General features: G+C 36.6%; 2 long non-coding RNA genes across 2 annotated transcripts in view; one reads left to right on the plus strand and one right to left on the minus strand.

The window, feature by feature from the left end:
- The window catches only part of LOC110262070 (uncharacterized), a 1,266,882-nt gene that overhangs the window by 850,978 nt on the left and 397,251 nt on the right, over window positions 1-18,653 (plus strand). The gene's annotated exons all lie outside the window — the stretch shown is intronic.
- LOC146400369 (uncharacterized) overlaps window positions 36-18,653 on the minus strand; it is a 108,021-nt gene continuing 89,403 nt past the window's right edge. The window contains exon 2 of the long non-coding RNA XR_014813718.1: window positions 36-4,787. This is a non-coding gene — a long non-coding RNA (uncharacterized LOC146400369). The remainder of the gene's footprint in view (window positions 4,788-18,653) is intronic.

Genomic DNA, 18,653 nt, shown 5'->3' on the forward strand with positions numbered 1-18,653 from the left:
ACATCTGCCAGCTTTATACCTTTAAGGGCTCTTGATTTTTTTTTTTTTTTTAGTGTTTATTTTCCCTGAGAATACACTTTCTTGTTTTTTAAACCATTAGGATTTTTAAAAATCCCTTATTTCATTTCTAGGCACTTTAAGAGAAACAAGAACTACTTCTGTATGCCCTGTCTGCTCTCTTTCTAAAGTTCAATTTCAATATCTATTGACAAAACACCCTTTTCTCTTTAAAAGTGGTTATGAGAGGAAGTAACTTTACTATATGAGGTGCCCCACAGCCTGCTAAGAGTCCATTAAATTTCTGATCACTTGGGCAGTGTGTTAAACTTGTTTCTTTAAGTTGACTGTATTTATCTTCAAAGTAACATACAAATCAAAATAAAAAAAAAACTTTTTTTGGCTACACTTGCAGCATGTGGAAGTTCCCAGGTCAGGGATCAAGCCCAAGCTATAGCAGTGACAACTGCTAGGCCACCAGAGAATTCCTTTTTTTTGGGGGGGGGGAGGGATATTTTTAATAAGGACTTTGAGATTTAACTTCCTTTTGAATACTTGAGTTAAGTATCTATTTATTATTCACTCCTAATTTTCATTGATTTATAGAACTTAAAACTGATTATTCTGAGTAATCTGTGTTTAAAACATCTACCTGTATAATGTGCACCAAAAAAGCCTGGAAATTATATTACAATTATTTTTTTCGTGACGTTACTTAATGTCAATGAAAGTTCACTTTCTGTAGTGCTTTGGGATCTGGATCTCCTATATAGATTTACATCTCTAGAAATGATTAGCTGTAAAATCTTATTTAGACATTTAAATAAGTATGATTACCATGTTCTATAACATGGTCGACTACTGGCATTTATTGTGAATACATAAATCAACTTTGTAGAGATCATCAATAGATATTTTAAAGACTGTAGATACCAAAACAACTGTAGTCCTGCTAAACTTAGCTGTCATTATTATCCTTCTATTTATCTATCATCTAATTTCTGATCATTTGCAGTTAAAAGTAGTGGATGACTTACAGACTTTAGATGAATTGAATAGGTCAGAAGGAGGTGAAGATTTATCAAAAGTTTACAGTATGTACCAAAGAGTGTGTTAAGTTCTTCAAAGAGTGCTTAAGAGGTAAAAGTCAATTTCTTCTCCAAACTCTAACTAATTGAGTTTGCTCATAGTTTGGCAATAAGATATCACATAAATTTCAAAGCCAAGAGAACCTTTGGTAATTTACAAATCTAGGACACAGAAGACAATTTATTCTCTATATCTCTTGTTGATTTCAATAATTAACAGAATCAACTTGTTCCTTTTCACTTAAATCCATGTGTTCTTCAGGAAACCAAATTTAAGTGGAAATCTTTTTCATCCAAGATTTTCTTCTTAGAAGTCTTGACTGCTTTTCTAACACCTAGTTTTAACAATCTGAAGCAATATCACTGACAAAAACTGTGAAAGAACTTAAAAGCAGTTACATTTTGCTGATTTTAGATCAACATATTGAATGGCAGAAGCTAAAGTCTTATAAATATAAACTTTCTGTTGTGTTCACAGAGGTGTGTGCATGTATGTTTTAATTTTTACTTGTTTTGCTTTAATTTGTTTTGTTTTGCTTTTGAAGGAGAAAGAGAGAGCATAAAAATCTCAGATCTTGGAGTAACGTACATTTGGCTTTAAATTTTAGTTCTAGAATCATGGGCAATTAACTTCTCTGTTGGCCATTTTCTTCATTTATAAAGTGTTTTCACCAATACCCAAAGAGTTTTGCAAATTATAAATAATATGCATCACACTGCCTAGGGCATTAGTATGTGCTCAACAAATGGTAGTTATTTGTGTTTTATTAATTATACCTTTCCTGACAGGAGATCAAACTGTTCATTCAGTCTGATACATATTATTGAGGACTTATGTTGGCTTTTCATAGCATGTACAATTTTGGCCAACTACTTTGTTCATTTTGATTTCCCACCAGATCACATCACAGCCTCTTCCAGCTAAACTGATTTTTATTTCAAAAATATTTTGCATGGAAATCCCTTAAACAATATCTAAGCTAATAGCACTTAAAGATAAGCTTTGACTGTGGGATTCCATTGAAAGTAGAATGAACTGGTACCTCGACTGTTTAGTCTTAAAGAAAAATGAAAGAACAAATTTGCCTGTATATTTTCAAAATATTTTTCTCTAATCAGTTACATTTACCCTGAATTAAAAGGATAGTTCTAGCTTTCCAGTTTTTAAAGAGGAATTAATTTGAGACTGCCCACCCTACTAGCTTATGACTTGGAGGGCTGAATTCATCAGTTAAATTCACAGCAGATTAATTAGCTAGTAATTTGGGAAGTTAATCATTATTCAGTGGTACTTATTAAGTGCCTTTATGCTCATGAAACTTGTCTTGGAAGATTGGTTTGGGAGGATTGAAATCTTGCTTGAGAAAACATTTAAGTGGTTCAGACACCCTAGCTTCAACCTAAATAATATCTTCAGTGCTGCTCATCCCTTTTCTCACTGTTTAAGAGCGGATATTGAATACAATACAACAATATGTAGGAAACATTATGTGCATTAAAGTTGTCATGGCTTTTCATGAGAGCTTGATTAAATTAAATATCCTGAATAATTTTCAGCGTTATGCTCACAACCTACAGTCTTTCTTTCTTTTTATTCTCTGGGGAATTTTTCACAGCCTATTTCAATTCACAGATGAAAATCAATTTTGTGATTTCTTCCTAGAAGCTAATGGAAATTTGTTCAAATCACAAAGCTACCACACCATTTGCCCAATTGAGCAGAAATACCTGCCTTGGTTCACTCCGTTAATGAGAAACCCAATTTGGAAAAGCAAGGGAGTATCATGTCATGAATGAGGAAAATCTTCAAAGCCTGCAAAATATCTATGTAAATTGTGACCAATTCAAGCCAGCCTCTTAGGCCTTTCTTGTTAATGCTGATGTTTCCTTTAAGATTGATGTAAGTTACTGCAAACCTAAAAAGAAAATATGCTTATAATCACATATAGGTATATCCCCATGCACGCAGAAACACCTGCACACTTACCTTGGGTTGCCTTTTGGAAATTACACACATACATTGTGACTGTGGAGGTGAGTGACACAGCTAGGCAGCTATGACACAACCCTCACAGATCTCTCTGAGTTGCATCGTCTTTCTTTACTTTTCCATATTTGTGAGAGCTGATGAAGAAGTCGCGCTGCTACACTTAGTTTGCCGTTCCTGAACTCTGAAATTAGACATATCTTCCATAGGATTCTAACTGTAAGAATTGTTCATCTATGTAGAGAATTCTAGCAAGAGGTTTTCCAAAACAGCTTTCGTTGGTGAAACTTTACCTACTTTCAAGAAATGCTTTATTTTCTCCAACCTCCTTTGCACATGATGCAGTGCAAGGATGCTCTTTCTTACTCTGGCTTTGGTAACTACAGAACAGCAGGCTCAGCACCACCTTTAACCTCACAGATCCTCTGGTATAAAGTAAGTGATTACAATATGTTTGCTCCTTGAGGTCATCCCGTAGAAGGATTTCAGAACTGACAACTTCAGAGACGTAATCTCCTAGACCAGCTTGCCACAATGCTTTGAGCAGAATACTTTTTGTAAGATTTACAATCCTCTGATTCCCTCCTGGGGATCTGGAGGAACAGGAAGAGAGAGGTACAGACAAGGTGACATGACATTTGGTTCATTCTTACCAGTCGTCGCAGCTGAGATTTCCAGCAACCCTGATTAGTGTCACTGGTCAAGACATGAAATCATTCTAGATTTTATGCAAAGAAACCTATTATGACAATTTTACACACATTTTAAACAATTTCTTTGCTCTTAATAAGCTGTATTATTCGTCTAAATAGGTTCGTTGGCAAAGATATGAGGCAACCTGAATCTTCATACCCAGAGCTGAAATCTCCTTTACAGAATCCTATATTGCTTTTTTTTTAAGTGAGTGTGCTTCCTGCACTTTTTATTCTATGAGAAAAAATACATTTTGTGACTATTTGGATAAATATTTCTTACTTAAGCTACTTGGCTGTATCATATCAAAATAAACACTCAGCATATGCTTTAGTATCATTTCAACAAAGTTTAACAAAGTAGTATACTTACACTGCATCTTTCTTTTGGAAGGGTGAAAAAGGATATTTAACATAGCAACGTTTTTAAGTAGCTATGTGTAAAGGCATTTTTAGTGAATAAGTGATACTGGATAATGCTTTGATAAAGGGTAAAATGTGGGTAGAAACGGAAGCTCCGTTAGGTGTTCTTAGGAACTAGGGGTTGCACAAATGTGCACTTGACCAACAGCTATTGTTCGCTATTATTAAATACCCATCTACCTTAGGCTGCCCTGTTGTGAAAGTCTTTTCTTTTCGTGGTTGACCTTGATGTTCACATTAACCTGACTTTGTCAGTCTATAAGCAGCCGGTAAGACAGAGATTGAATCCATGTTGTGATTTACTGCTAGCCTAAACCTAGTGAGATGCCCTAGGGTGGCGCACTCTCTGTGTCCACACATTTGTTGAAGAATTAAACTGAAATGTAAAATTGCTTCCGTTTTATCTGCCATGGTCTATGGCTGACCCTACTCTCTGTTGAGGATACAAACATGGAGTTTTACTACCTACACTATTTTTGATAGCCTAAGATAAACTGAACATTTTGGTAAACTGCCTCTAAATCAATTCAGATTTAACTTAAATAAAGAAAAAAATCCATTACTGGGGTTCCCATCATGGCACAGCAGAAACCAATCCGACTAGGAACCAATCCGACTAGGTTGCGGGTTTGATCCCTGGCCTCGCTCAGTGGGTTAAGGATCTGGCATTGCTGTGAACTGTCGTGTAGGCTGCAGATGTGGTTCAGATCCCTCATTGCTGTAGCTGTGGTGTAGGCCAGCAGTTGTAGCTCTGCTTCGAACCCTAGTCCGGGAACTTCCATATGCCAAGGGTGTGGCCCTAAAAAAAGCAAACTTTTTTTAGGGCCACAAACAAACAAACAAACAAACAAACAAACAAACAAATAAAAAAACCTATTACTATATATGTAAAGAAAAGTAATGTTCTATTTTCCAACAAGCTTAATGACTTTGATTTCATAACATGCTCGAATCTGCATCAACTCTTCTTGTTTTTCCTAGTGAAAAAAATTATCTGTATGAGCCCAAGGTTTTATTATATGTCTGGTTGTATGATTGCCACAGGGTTTTACAATAACTTAAATTATAAGTTGTTATCTGCATATACTTTCTAGGGACATGTACAGGATTGTTATAGATCCATCCCACCCCTACCCCACCTGACCCAAGAGCTCAGGCAATATTTGTCTCTTAGGAGTTCCCGTCGTGGCTCAGTGGTTAACTAATCCGACTAGGAACCATGAGATTGGCAGTTTGATCCCTGGCCTTGCTCAGTGGGTTAAGGATCCAGCATTGCCATGAGCTGTGGTGTAGTTTGCAGGTGCAGCTCAGATCCCGTGTTGCTGTGGCTCTGGCATAGGCTGGTGGCTACAGCTCCGATTCGATCCCTAGCCTGGGAACCTCCATGTGCTGCGCAGGAAGTGGCCCTAGAAAAGGTAAAAAGACCAAAAAAAAAAAAAAAAAATTGCCTCTTACCAGGGAGTAAAAGTATGTTCAAATTTCAAAGAATTGTATAAGAGAAAAATAGGTTTTGCTTGGGATATACTCTTCAAAAATGTTATGAGAAATTTTTTTGTGGTATTATTTCCTGAAATTAAGAAAATGCCTGATGGTCCCTTTTCTCCCTTCCTTTCTTCCTTTTTTCCTTCTTTCCCTCCTTCCTTCCCTCCTTCCCTCTTCCTTTCTAGAAAACTAGACTATAAACTAGTTTGTTTATACTTATTCTTTCCTTCAAAGACCCTGGGTGTGGCCCAAGTAGTAAACAGAAAAGCTTAGTAAGGCATATGAAACCCTCTCTACTCCCATCAAGAAAATAATCCAGGAGCTCCCATCACAGCTCAGTGGTTAACAAACCCAACTAGTATCCATGAAGACGTGGGTTCAATCCCTGGCCTCACTCAGTGGGTTAAGGATCCGGTGTTGCCGTGAGCTGTGGTGTAGTTCCCAGACACAGCTTGGATCCCACATTGTTGTGGCTGTGGTGTAGGCCAGCAGCTATAGCTCTGATTTGAGACGTAGCCTGGGAACCTCCATATGCTGTGGGTGTGACTCTAAAAAGACCAAAAAAAAAAAATCCAGATTCATTTTAAAACTTTATTTTTTCTTTTCCTTCTTTTTTTTTCCCCCATGTTCACTTAGTTGATTTTCCTTCTTTATCTTGAAAATACTATAGTTTAGAGCTATTCCCTATAAATTAATTTTGGACTAGAATTTTCTTAGGATGACTTGCCCTGCAATGGCTTCTTGACTCCATGGACCACACATCTAAGATCTTGATGAGGTGTTTGGAACATTGACCTTGCTTAAGCAGAAAATCACCAGAGTTATTTTTCTTCTTTTTGTCAAGCCAGGAAATTCAAAGATAGGGAAGAAAAATTAAAGTATACAAAAATTTTTAAAAATAATGACCTTGGGAAAGTTGCATAATTTCTTTGGACCTCAGCTTACAAACTTGTGCATTTAGGAAGAAAGGGCAATAGACTGGAATTAACATTTATTTACTGGTTTCCCTGTCACTTTTTTTGTTCTTCATAATACCCATTTGAAAAGTTACTTTATCCTCATTTCATTGAAATGAACTAAGAGAAATACTAAGTAACTCATACTAGACAAAGATAACAATTAAATAATAAAATTAAGATTCTAATTCAACTCCATCTTGAATCTTCATGCTTCCAAAATTTATGTTTTTCTCCATTCGATCTCATTATTAAAAAATAAGATTGCCTGCAATCCTAAAAATATGCAGAAGAGACAAAAAACCCCTCTCTTTTATGACATAAGTTAGGAGATTAAAAACCCATGCTGAAGATCTTCATTTAGATAGAGCTTTAAAAACATGAATTCTGCTGTGTCCTTAGATTTGGATTCAATGGTGAAATTTGGCAAAGGACAGAAGTGAATTCGAAGACATAGAAAAAGATTAGTAGGCCCTTAGGAGAGGGCAGAGTGAAGAAAAGATGGAGGCAGTGAACCAAAGATGGACTTAGATTCCTAATTTTGGAAATTATCAAAAACCCTTTTTTTTAAAGAACTGGAATAGCTAACATTTCCATTTTTAAATTGTTATAAGTCACTTTTGTCTTTATATCTTCCTGAACATTTAATGAGCTTTATTATATGGATGATGCTGCTTCATTTGAAAAGTAAGATGACTTTCCGTTTTCAATTTCCTGGTTTCTGGACTTCAGTTTACATAATAAATATACCTGGTACCAAGTGCAATGGCCTTGGGTACAGCTAAGCGATTTGTGTTTTCCAGACCACTTGTTTCTGTGATTAAATATGAACAATAATAGTCACAAGTAGAACTTCACTGGTTCTATTTCTGTCTCCTGAAGGAATTCAGTTCATCATCAAATTTGTGCAAAAAGTTTTGGAAATCTGCCAGAGTCTTATTTGTACATTGTAGGTAGAAAACCTTAGCTATTCCTAGTATCTTCCACAGCTTTGCTCTGTGTCAGAACCAAAGCTGTCCCTTTGATGTTGCTGATGGACAGAGACACTGTCACTTGGTTGATGACAGCCAAGCCAAATTAGTTGCTTTTAAAGCTGCTGATGGTGGCTTTCTGCCTGCCCATCCGCAGTATCGAGCATACAAGTGTCTATAGTCATCACTAGCCACACACAAATCCCTGTCATTCTTACAGGAACGTTTAGCACCCAAATGAGTCACACTTAACATGCAGCGCTCTCATTCTACCAAGAACCTTATAACAAAACATGATTATTTCCAATTAAAAGCTTCCTACACGTAGATCATCCTAGAACTCAATCATGGGCTCTGTGCCTGAGGACAATCTGAGTAAGACCCTCCACGCTGTCCTTAAATTAATTAGTAGACAGACCTGCAAATTTTGACTAATCATTTTGGCCTATTGTTTTCCAGCATAATGTGTACAGCACAAAAACAATGCATAATTTCCCTAGAGAATCATTCATTATGTATGTGAATGAGACTCATGGTGAATGTATTTACTAATAAATGCCCAGAGAGTCTTGAATTTTGTGGATAACCCAAGGGTCCTGGAAAAAAAACCAAAAACAAACAAACACACAAAAAACCCAAAATTCATGTCAAGGAGAAACCACAATGTCAAGAGCACTTAGATTCATGATGGAAGTGAGGGGATGATGTGAATAATTGGAGGCTGGAATTCTCTAATCCTCACTCTCCACTGCCTTTTTCCATTACTCGCCCACAGATCATGTCACCAGTTTTGGTTAAAAAACATTATGCTTATTTTGATTTAAATGAAATGCATTCAGCTATAATGAGTTACAATGATATACAATATAACCATATTATTACACATTTAATAAATTGTTTCTCAGAATTAATAAATTACATGAAATCAAAGGAATTGAAAAGATCAGAATCGAAGATCATGCTACTTTGGGTATACCCCTTGAAAAGTCTGTTGGATAAGCTATTAAAACTTTATATGTATCTTAAATAACATAATTAAGTACTCTTTAATAGGTCAGTTAAATAAAATAAGATTATTTTGCAGGAATTTGTACACAGGAACTATGACTACAGACTCAGAGATAGAAAGATATTGTATTTCTTGCATCCTCTATCAGATTTTAGGTATTATTTTGGAAAATATACTGTTTCTGTGTAATCACCTACTATAAATTTTCATTCCACATGGAGCAGTAGCATATTCAAAAACAAGTTTAACAAGTAAGAGCTAGAAAAATACTACCAATATATATTTTAGGGGCCACACTGTGCCATATGTAGGTTCCCAGGCTAGGGGTCAAATTGGAGATGTAGCTGCTGGCCTACACCACAGCCACAGCAACGAGGGATACAAGCCACATCTGCAACCTATACCACAGCTTACAGCAATGCCAGATCCTTAACCCACTGAGTGAGGATAGGGATTGAACCTCTGTCCTCATGGATGCTAGTCAGATTCATTTCCCCTGAGCCACGTGGGAACTCCAAAAAATACTGAATATATAATACATATTAGGTGATATATCATATTTGGTGAAATATTAACTGAATGTAGACAATTACTAATTTTTGAGCACTACAATGTCTTGGCACAGTATCTTTGTAATTTTGAGTCCTTTTTAAAACTCCATATTAAATAAGAGGAAGCTGAGACTCAGAGAGTTACAAGTAGATCTGGCATTGGGTGTAGCACAGCCTGACCTGAAACTGTTAATATTGCTCTGTTTTTGCTACATAGCTACACAGTGATCATTTGCTGTCTGACCTTAGACAAGTTATCTAAAATCTGAGTAGGCTTTAATTTCCCTTTTCTGTAAAAGTGCAAATAATAATACTTGTTATACAAAAGTTTTGGAGATCAGCTTGACTTACTATGTATAAGACACTTAACATATGGCACTTTGAAAGTGTTCAGTATGGCTATTAGTATTTTAAGTGATGATGAAAATTTAGCAAATATTTATAAAATAGCCTTAATTCCCTCCCTCATTTCCTTTTTTATTCTTTCCCACCTTCCTATTTTTTTCAGATATACTAATATCAAATTTATTTCCTTAATAATAACTGCAACTCCATCCCACATACTATATTGCTACTTTGTATATTTTGCATACATTTTCCCCCACAAAAATCTCATGTGGTCTTATCTTTGGCAAGGGTGCCTTGGAACCTTCCAATATACTATTATTATCTGAAATAGCTTTTGTTATTTTTGTTATTTCATAGAAAAGAAAGTCTTGATGACACTAAAGACTATATCCCAATTATACAATTTATGAGTGATAGACCCAAGAGTACTGAGAGAGAAAACCAAGTAAATAAGCCAAGTAAATACATTCTTGTACATTTAAAGATAAATCTTGCTTGCTTATATTGTAAATGTCTTGAATTCATGATAATTTTCTACATCTTCAGAGGTGAAACACAACTGTTAGTCCCAAAAAGGAGCCCTATATTTTATATATTTAGATATATACAGATATATGTATGTTATATATGTGTTACAAATAACATACATGATTATGTATTTTTATGTGTGGTACATATTACATACATTCATGTATCTTTACATGGAAAAGTCAGTGATGTAGGTGTCCTGTCTATATCAAGTATAGATATAGATAGATAGGTATGTGTGCACCCATTATGTATGTGTATATATGTGCACACACACACACATTAATCATATTAATAGTTAAGTAGTTGTCATTTAAAAAGTTGCAAGTGAAATCCTTACATTCCCCTGATCTCAAACCTACAGTCTCACTTAGAACTTCTTATCAGACTTAGAACGAAAGCCAAAGACTTTATCATAGACAAAACTTTGTGCATCATCCAGCCCCTGAATAACAATCCAGATGTAATCACTACTCTCCCATCTCTAAATCTGCCCCAGGCATACTCTCCCTCTTGCTGTTACTTTAAAATGTCGTGTCCTTCTGCCTTAGGGTTTTTGCACTTGCTGTCTCTCTGCCTTGAGCTCTGCACACAGTTTTTCGCATATTCCACTCCCACAATTCATTTTGTCTTCACATTTATTGGGTATGTACCAAGTACTCTTCTAAATACTTTGAGTGAAGTGTCTTATTTAAAACAAGTTATTGGAGTTCCCATCGTGGCTCAGTGGTTAACTAGGAACCATGAGGTTGTGGGTTCGATCCCTGGCCTCGGTCAGTGGGTTAAGGATCCGGCGTTGCAGTGAGCTGTGGTGTAGGTCGCAGACGTGGCTCGGATCCCGCGTTGCTGCGGCTCTGGTGTAGGCTGGCAGCTACAGCTTCAATGAGACTCCTAGCCTGGGAACCTCCATATGCTGCAGAAGCGGCCCTAGAAAAGGCAAAAAGACAAAATAAATAAATAAATAAATAAACAAAAATAAAAAATAAATAAATAAATAAAACAAGTTATTATCTGTTTGGTGACCTGGGTTCAGATTAGAGAACAAGACAAGCCCTGCCTGGTATCACTCTTATGTGGAATCTAAAAAACAAATACATAAACAACAAAAACAAAAGAACTAACAATGGTCAAAATCATAGAAACAGAGAATAGAAAAGTGGTGCCAGGGGCTAGGAGTGGGAAAAATAGGAAGAGACTGGTTAAATGGTAAAAACTTTCGGTTATTAGATGAGTAAGTTCTGAGGATCTGATGTAAAACATGTTGACTATTAGTCAATAACACTACATGACATATTTGAAATTTGCTGAGAGAGTAGAACTTAAATGTTCTCACCAAAAAGAAAAAAAAAAAAATAGTGGCACTCTTTTAAGAATACAAGTGCAAAATGAAGTGCTCATCCAGTGCTAACCCAATATCAAAGCAACTAATGAATTGGGTTAAAAACAAAAATTTAGATGTGTTGAGATGTGTTGTTTAGTTAGCTTGCCATCCCTTCACACACACACACACACACACACACACACACACACACACACACATACACATACACACACACACTTCAAGATATGTTATTTGAAGAGATATTTATTGATTCTTATAGTAGAATGACAAAAACACATCAAGGTCAGATGTTCTCCATTGGAAAGGTAGTTCTAGGGAATAGAAATCGATTATATAAACTATGGATTGATTATGAATCCAAGGTAAATGTCAGTGCCGTGATACACCTCTGAGAAAAGGATGCTGTGATACAGAGTAACAGCATAGTGGGATAGAATAACAGCATAGTGGCTGGCCAAGTGCTCATAAACTCTGATAAAACAAATTCCCATAGATGGCTCGTTAATGTGCAACAAAGTGAGCCATGAAATGGTGAAATCAGGTATTTTGTTTTGAATAACCAAAGTCATGATTAATGTGGAAGGATATATGTGTATCCAGGACGGGGTCTTAAACTCAAGTGAAACTTGCCATTTTTCAACATCACCTTCCATTCAGTGCTCCCAGCTTCTTCAGGCACATTAGGGAAAGTTGGGGCAAGATAGAATGGCTTGGAAGGATTCACTGGAATTAAAAGCTCAGCTGAAAGCCAGTCACTTCTGTACTATGGATCTTTTTTTAAGCTATTTATAGTCAGGGATACAAATCACTCTGAGCATTTTCTTGATATGCTGAGGGTAGTATTAATTTATTCCCATCTTAGAATTTAAGAGATTTTATAATAATAATTATTATTAATTTATTCAAAAGATTTTTTAATAAGCTCTGCACAAGCTTTTTAACCAGACAAACATGGGTGTGAATCCTGATCCTGCAGTGTTATTATCAGAAAGTTGTCACATTTCTTGGCTTACTCCTCTCAAAAGTGAAAATTTTAACCACTTCATGGAGACAATTAAAAGAGATAATTATGAGAAACATTTATCACAGGTTCTGTTAGTTTGCTTCTCCTTCTTCCCTCTTATAAGAATATAAAGTGGCCACTTTCCACTGTACCATCATATAAAAGATACCAGCCTATTACATCATTCTGTAGGCATTCCCTAAATGGTGATTATGAAGAAATATTTACTACGGGGGCTTCCAACAACTTTCTTGATTCTTCATGAGCAAAGTGCAGAGGAAATGGCATAACTTTCTCTTTGTTAACCAGTTGACTCCATCTCGTTCCAGGGCTTTCAACCAGCTCTGATGAAGCCTGTTCTCAGTGTCCCCACCCCAACTCTAACCCGTCAGCTCCAAACTTCACTATCCATTTAACATCTAACATCTAAGTGAGTTGTTGGACAGTATCTCTGACATTACCTGGCCAAAAAAGACTGTTATTGATCGACCTGCAGACCCCACACCTGCCATCCCTCTGCAAAGCTATCCATCTCTGTGATTGATTCTATTTCCACCCACTTGCTCAGCCTAAAAACTGAGGAGGCTGCATGATCGCATTGGATTCACTCCTTTCTGATGTTAAATTCAGCCAAGTTTCCCTTAAAAATTATATCTGCAAACAACCATTACTTCCACTTTCTCTGCTAAAGCTGCTATTATCCCTCATCTAAATAAATGTAACTGTTTCCTAATAGGTTTCCCCGCCTTGCCTCTTTGGCCCCCTTAAAATGCATTCTACCCAGAGATGTTGACAAAGACTCTCTTCTTGACCAAATTAGACACTCTCCTCTGAGCCCCCTTTTGGACAAGGTCTTATCCTTGGGACCATTTCTTGGCCTGCAGAAGCGTTTTTGCACATACTATTACTAAGGCAGCTTAGCAAGCATCCCCCGCCCTTGATATCTGATTACTCTTGTATATCTGATCAGTTTCATCATCCACCACCCTAGAGTGTAAGACCTTGCCCTTGCAAAAGAATCTTGAATATCCTTAGGTCAATTCAGCAAGGATCTCCCTGTTCTCTTTTTTTATGGCTTGTTAGGGCTGCACCCTCAGCATATGGAGGTTCTCAGGCTAGGGGTCCAATCAGAGGTACAGCTGCCAGCCACAACCACACCCACAGCAACGCCAGATCCGAGCCACATCTGCAGTGACCTACACCACAGCTCACAGCAACGCTGGATCCTTAACCCACTAAGCGAGGCCAGGGATTGAACCCACAACCTCAGGGTTCCTAGTTGGATTCCTGTCCTCTGCACCATGATGGGAACTCCAAGGATCTCCGTATTCTTAACGTCTCCTCGTAGGAAACTTTTTTTTTTTTTTTTTTGCACTGACTTTCTCTCTTGGCTCGTTGGCAATCACTGCCCAGCTGTCTGCTATATTTGGAAGAGAGGTCAGTTCTCTTAACTGCTGAAGAAGTCTCCTTCGCCAACTGCAGCAGTTGCTGAATGAAGTCTCTCTTTACTGTTTTTAACTAGTGTCCAGCTATGCTTCTCCTGGAAGTTGGTCACCTTTCTTTAGGAAGTCATCACGCTTTCTAAAATGTCATTCACTCTTTGTTAATGCCTCTTGTTGCTTCCCAATAAAGTAGAATGAAATCCCATATTCTTTGCTAGTCTTCGCGATAGTGCATAATTTGAACCTCTTTGTTTTTTTGTTTTTTTTTTTTCATATCTTCTTCCATCTTTTCCTCTTAGATTTTTATAGATGGCTGACACTTTCTCAACAGTTGGGACTTTGTTTAAATATTGGTTTTCTCAGAAGGCCTTCAGTGAATTATCTACTTGGAATCATGGCCCCTCAGGCCCATCACTATGTTGTTATTCGATTTATTTTCTTTATTCCCATTTCCAGTGTTTTAAATATTCTTCTTATTAAGGTATGTGATTATTTCTGAGTCCCTCCAGTTATAGTGCCAGGCTTCTGGTGGGTACTGAATAAATATATTTTACTATCTGCCTGCCTGCTTGTTTGTTCTGCAGAATCCAGGAGGTGAGAATCATAATGGCAAAATAACATGAAGAAATGAACAAAGAAAACACACTTACGACCTAGAAAAAAACTTTTTGTTCTTCAGTAATGAAAACAATTTTTCAAAGGTTTCTATCAGGAATCATCCCATTAGAAATGAATAAATAATACATGGGGCAAGAGACACACAGTCTTAATTCAGGGACAGATTTAAGTTCAAAAGTTTGACTAACCTCTTAAAATCCTTAATGTTCTAGATGAAAAGTCACTTCAGGGGGCAATTAGAGGATATACTCATTAAACCAATTGTACAAAGGCCATACAGCAAGGGTGTAAGAGGTTAGACAGTACTATTAAGAAGTAACCTGGAAAACCAGTCATTTGAACGACTTTGCCTTTGAGGTTACCTCACAGCAAGCAGACACCAGGCAACTGCATTCGATTTCAAGTTCAAAGTTGCAGAGTACAAAGCATAAAGGAACTCTGCCCTCCCTTCCTATTTAACTAATTTTAATTTGAACTTCAACGTGGAAGTTGGGTACAAAGAAGAATGTCATAAAGACGTTACAAAATACTAAGGTTTTTCAAGTTGCAAAAGGTATTTTATTTTATTTTATTTTATTTTTTGTAATGGCTGCACCCATGGCCTATGGAACTTCCCTGGCCGGGGATCCAATAATCCAAGCCAGATCTGCAACCTATGCCAGAGTTGTGACAACCCCAGATCCTTAACCCACTGCACCAGATTTCAAACCAGCAATGCCACAGATACAAGCCAAACCATTAACCCATTGTGCCATAGCAGGAATTCTTACATAAGGCATTCAAGAAAGAAAGTAGCCTAAGAGCAAGGTTAAGAATGCCACCTCTTCCATCAATAACATCCAAAAGCGAACAAAAACATTGGTATTAAGTGGCTGAGCCCTTAAATTATAAAAGTGGCCTCTCCTTTTATATAATTATCTATTGCACATCTAGAGAAGAAAAATCAGGCTGAAGACACTTTGAGAGACTTAGGCATGACAGAGACCTACAATGGAGACAAAAAATGATTTATCTTTTTAACTTGTGAGCAAGATCTACAGCAAAGTGGAGATCCAAAACCTTGCACAAAGCCATCATGGAGATACATCAGACAAAGTCAGAAGAAAAATGTTCATTTCTCCATGCCTTTCTAACCTCTGCCACAAGTTTCAGAATTAAATTGCACTCTCTCTCTCTCACACCACTTTTTTTTGTTAGTAATTTATCTCTTTGATTTCTCAGTTATTGAAAAACAACAAAATATCATGTCTGCTGAAACAGGAAGAACTTCTTCCTTTTCTGAAGGAAAAGAGACACCTCCATGGGACAGGTCCAGGAAATGGACCTGAGAAATAACACATTTAGTAATTCTCTGGGGCTAGATGACCCAATCAATAGCACTGATAGTTTTTCCACTTAGAAGCTTGAATTTTCCCACCTAGGACCTAGAGACCTAATAAATCTGTGGTGCAGAGTCTGTCTCAAACAAGGCTTCAATCGACAAAGGTAAGAGTAAGCAGGATAGAGATAAATCATGAACCTTTTCTCTCGAAATTATTTCTTGTCACACCAAGTATAAGATTTCAATTCATGTTTGTATGTGTTTGTTTAACACCTGTGTCTGGTTCATATTTATGGCCTTGAAAAAGACAGCATTGTTTTAGGAGAATGCAATAGCAGCAAGAGTTATATCTGTGGCTGGTTTTAAAATTATGACCTTGGGCACTCCTAGTGACTGATGAGCCAATGCATTGACTACTCAATGCAATTCATATCGTTGAAGTCAATGTAAATGGAAACTCCTGAAGTTACGCTGTCCTGGCTCTAAATACTGAACTTCATAAACCTTCTCCTATGTCTCAATATCCATGACAGTCACTGATAAAGAGTGAAGGTTTGAAACTCTATAATTTCTAAGGTCTCACACAGTTCTGAAATCATGTGGTTCCTCATGCTTCTTTAGCACTTTTCAATGTTATCAAGATCTCTCAGCAAAAGGATTAACCATTCCAAACAAAAGATTACAGATTTTAAGGATTCATTCCTTTAATTTTGAAAAAGGCTCAGCCACTGTCCTTTTGAATGTTATCTCATCACCATGGTATTTTCTTTCTCCTAAAACCCTAATTATTTTTGGAGTTCCTGTTGTGGTGCAGTAGAAATGAATCCAACTAGGAACCATAGGGTTTCGGGTTCAATCCCTGACCTTGCTAAGTGGGTTAAAGATCCGGCATTTCCATGAGCAGTGATGTAGGTTGCAGACACGGCTCAGATCCCATGTGGCTGTGGCTCTGGCATAGGCTACAGGTCCAATTAGACCCCTAGCCTGGGAACTTCCATATACTGCAAGGTGTGGCCTTAAGAGGCAAAAAACAAAACAAACAAACAAAAAAAACCCTAATTATTTTTAGGTTGAAAATTTTTAGCTGTTTTTCATGTTTCAGGCTCCGTGTGTTATTTTCTAGATCTGTACTATACTCTATGTAATTTCTTTGAATAACTGGTTCACCATTTTTTTTTAATGTGGGTTTACACTATAGTTTAGCATTCAAGTGATTTAAATTATTTTCCTTTGTTTTTCTTTCTGAAGATTTGTATTTTTTTAATAAAGCCCCATTGTATATCTCTTGTTACTAGTTAAAATTTTAATAGCCATTTTTATTTATTTAAACAGAGACATCATTATGCTCTGTGTGTGGATTCCAAATTAAAAGACAAATCACACACTGGAAAAAATATTTTCTGTGCATTTCATGAAGGATTACAGTTGAGACATTACTCAAGATAAAGATAGTTATCCAGCCAACAAAAATAATGCAATAACAGTAACAATTACAGAGAGGGAGAATCATCATCAATAAGAGAATGTATTTTAAATTAAAACTACAATGAAACAATTTTTATAATTTTTTTTTTCTACACTCAGATCGTATGGAAATTCAAAGATTGAATCTGAGCCACCACTGAACCCTTAACCCACTGTGCTGTAGCGGGAACTCCCAAATGAGATAATTTAAAACCCAGTAGATTGATAAAAATTTTAAATGTCTGCTAATACCAGATGTTTTCAAATATGTGATATAATGGGAACAGTGATATTGTTACTGGTAGAAGTAAACATAAAACAATTTCTAAAATTACTTGGTATCTTTTATAAAGTTCTATATTCCAGGTCATATAACCAATCAATCCATTTGATAAGTGGGTACACTCTTTACAGAAACTCTTGCACGTGGGCACCAGAAGACGAACACAATAATTGATTTTTTAATAGCAAAATAAATGAAAACCTAACCCAACATACAACTATTACCTGAAAACTAAGTTTGTCTCTTGGTGGAGGTCAACCTGAAAGACACAGGCAAGAGGAAGAGTGGGATTTATTACTTGCAGTAAGTAAGGGAACACTGGGAATCCTTCCCAAAGCAAAATAGGGTAAGTTTTAAGCTAAGGGTACATGCATATTCTAAGAGTGGTGTCTTAGAATTTGGGCAAAGGCTGACAGAGTTCAAGCTTTAGTTGGTTGAAGTCTCAAGGATCAGAAAAGGTCAGCAGCATCATTCTTTATGTTCCAGTTGACCTGATGGATGAGCACTTTAGGCTAATTTTTACCATTGATGTCTTTATAATTGATGCATTGTCTTTGCTATTGTCACTTCTCCTGTGTGATAACAGCCAATTGTTCCTGCATTCTCTTGTTCCCTTAAGATCATTAATTACTGACCTGTTGACCTGTTGAAGACCTGTTGAAGGACAAGCATTGTGGCTAGGCTTAGATCACAAAGTGGCTTAGGTCAAAAATGGCTTGTCTCATGTCAAGAAGTCCATGCCTGGTTCTATTTCTCCAGGGCCCCCTACCCTTTCTGCTTATACAACAAAAAAACAGATATGTACACTGCATTATGATTAAAAGCTTAGAATTATGAATGAAAGAACAGCAGCTATACACATGGTAGATGACTATTAGAATAAGAATGAATTAAAAAAGCAAGTCACAGAAGTAAAAATTATTATTGTTTATGGGTACGTATATATCTGGTAAAACACTTTAAAAAATAACGATTTTAAAAATAAGCTTAAATAGGCTTTCAATGTTATGTTTAGAGAACAGTTATGGGCATCAGAGGATAGGCAGATGTTAAAACAAAACTGAATAAATTTAAAGATCTAATTGACTTTATTCAATGACTTACAAATTGGGCAGCATTTCATCTAGAAAATAGAAAGCAGCTCCAAG

Source organism: Sus scrofa, chromosome 8 (assembly GCF_054392235.1).
Source record: "Sus scrofa isolate SSC_HxYL_T2T_F1_AM1 chromosome 8, Sscrofa_HxYL_maternal_Yorkshire_Landrace_v2.0, whole genome shotgun sequence".
Taxonomy (NCBI): domain Eukaryota; kingdom Metazoa; phylum Chordata; class Mammalia; order Artiodactyla; family Suidae; genus Sus; species Sus scrofa.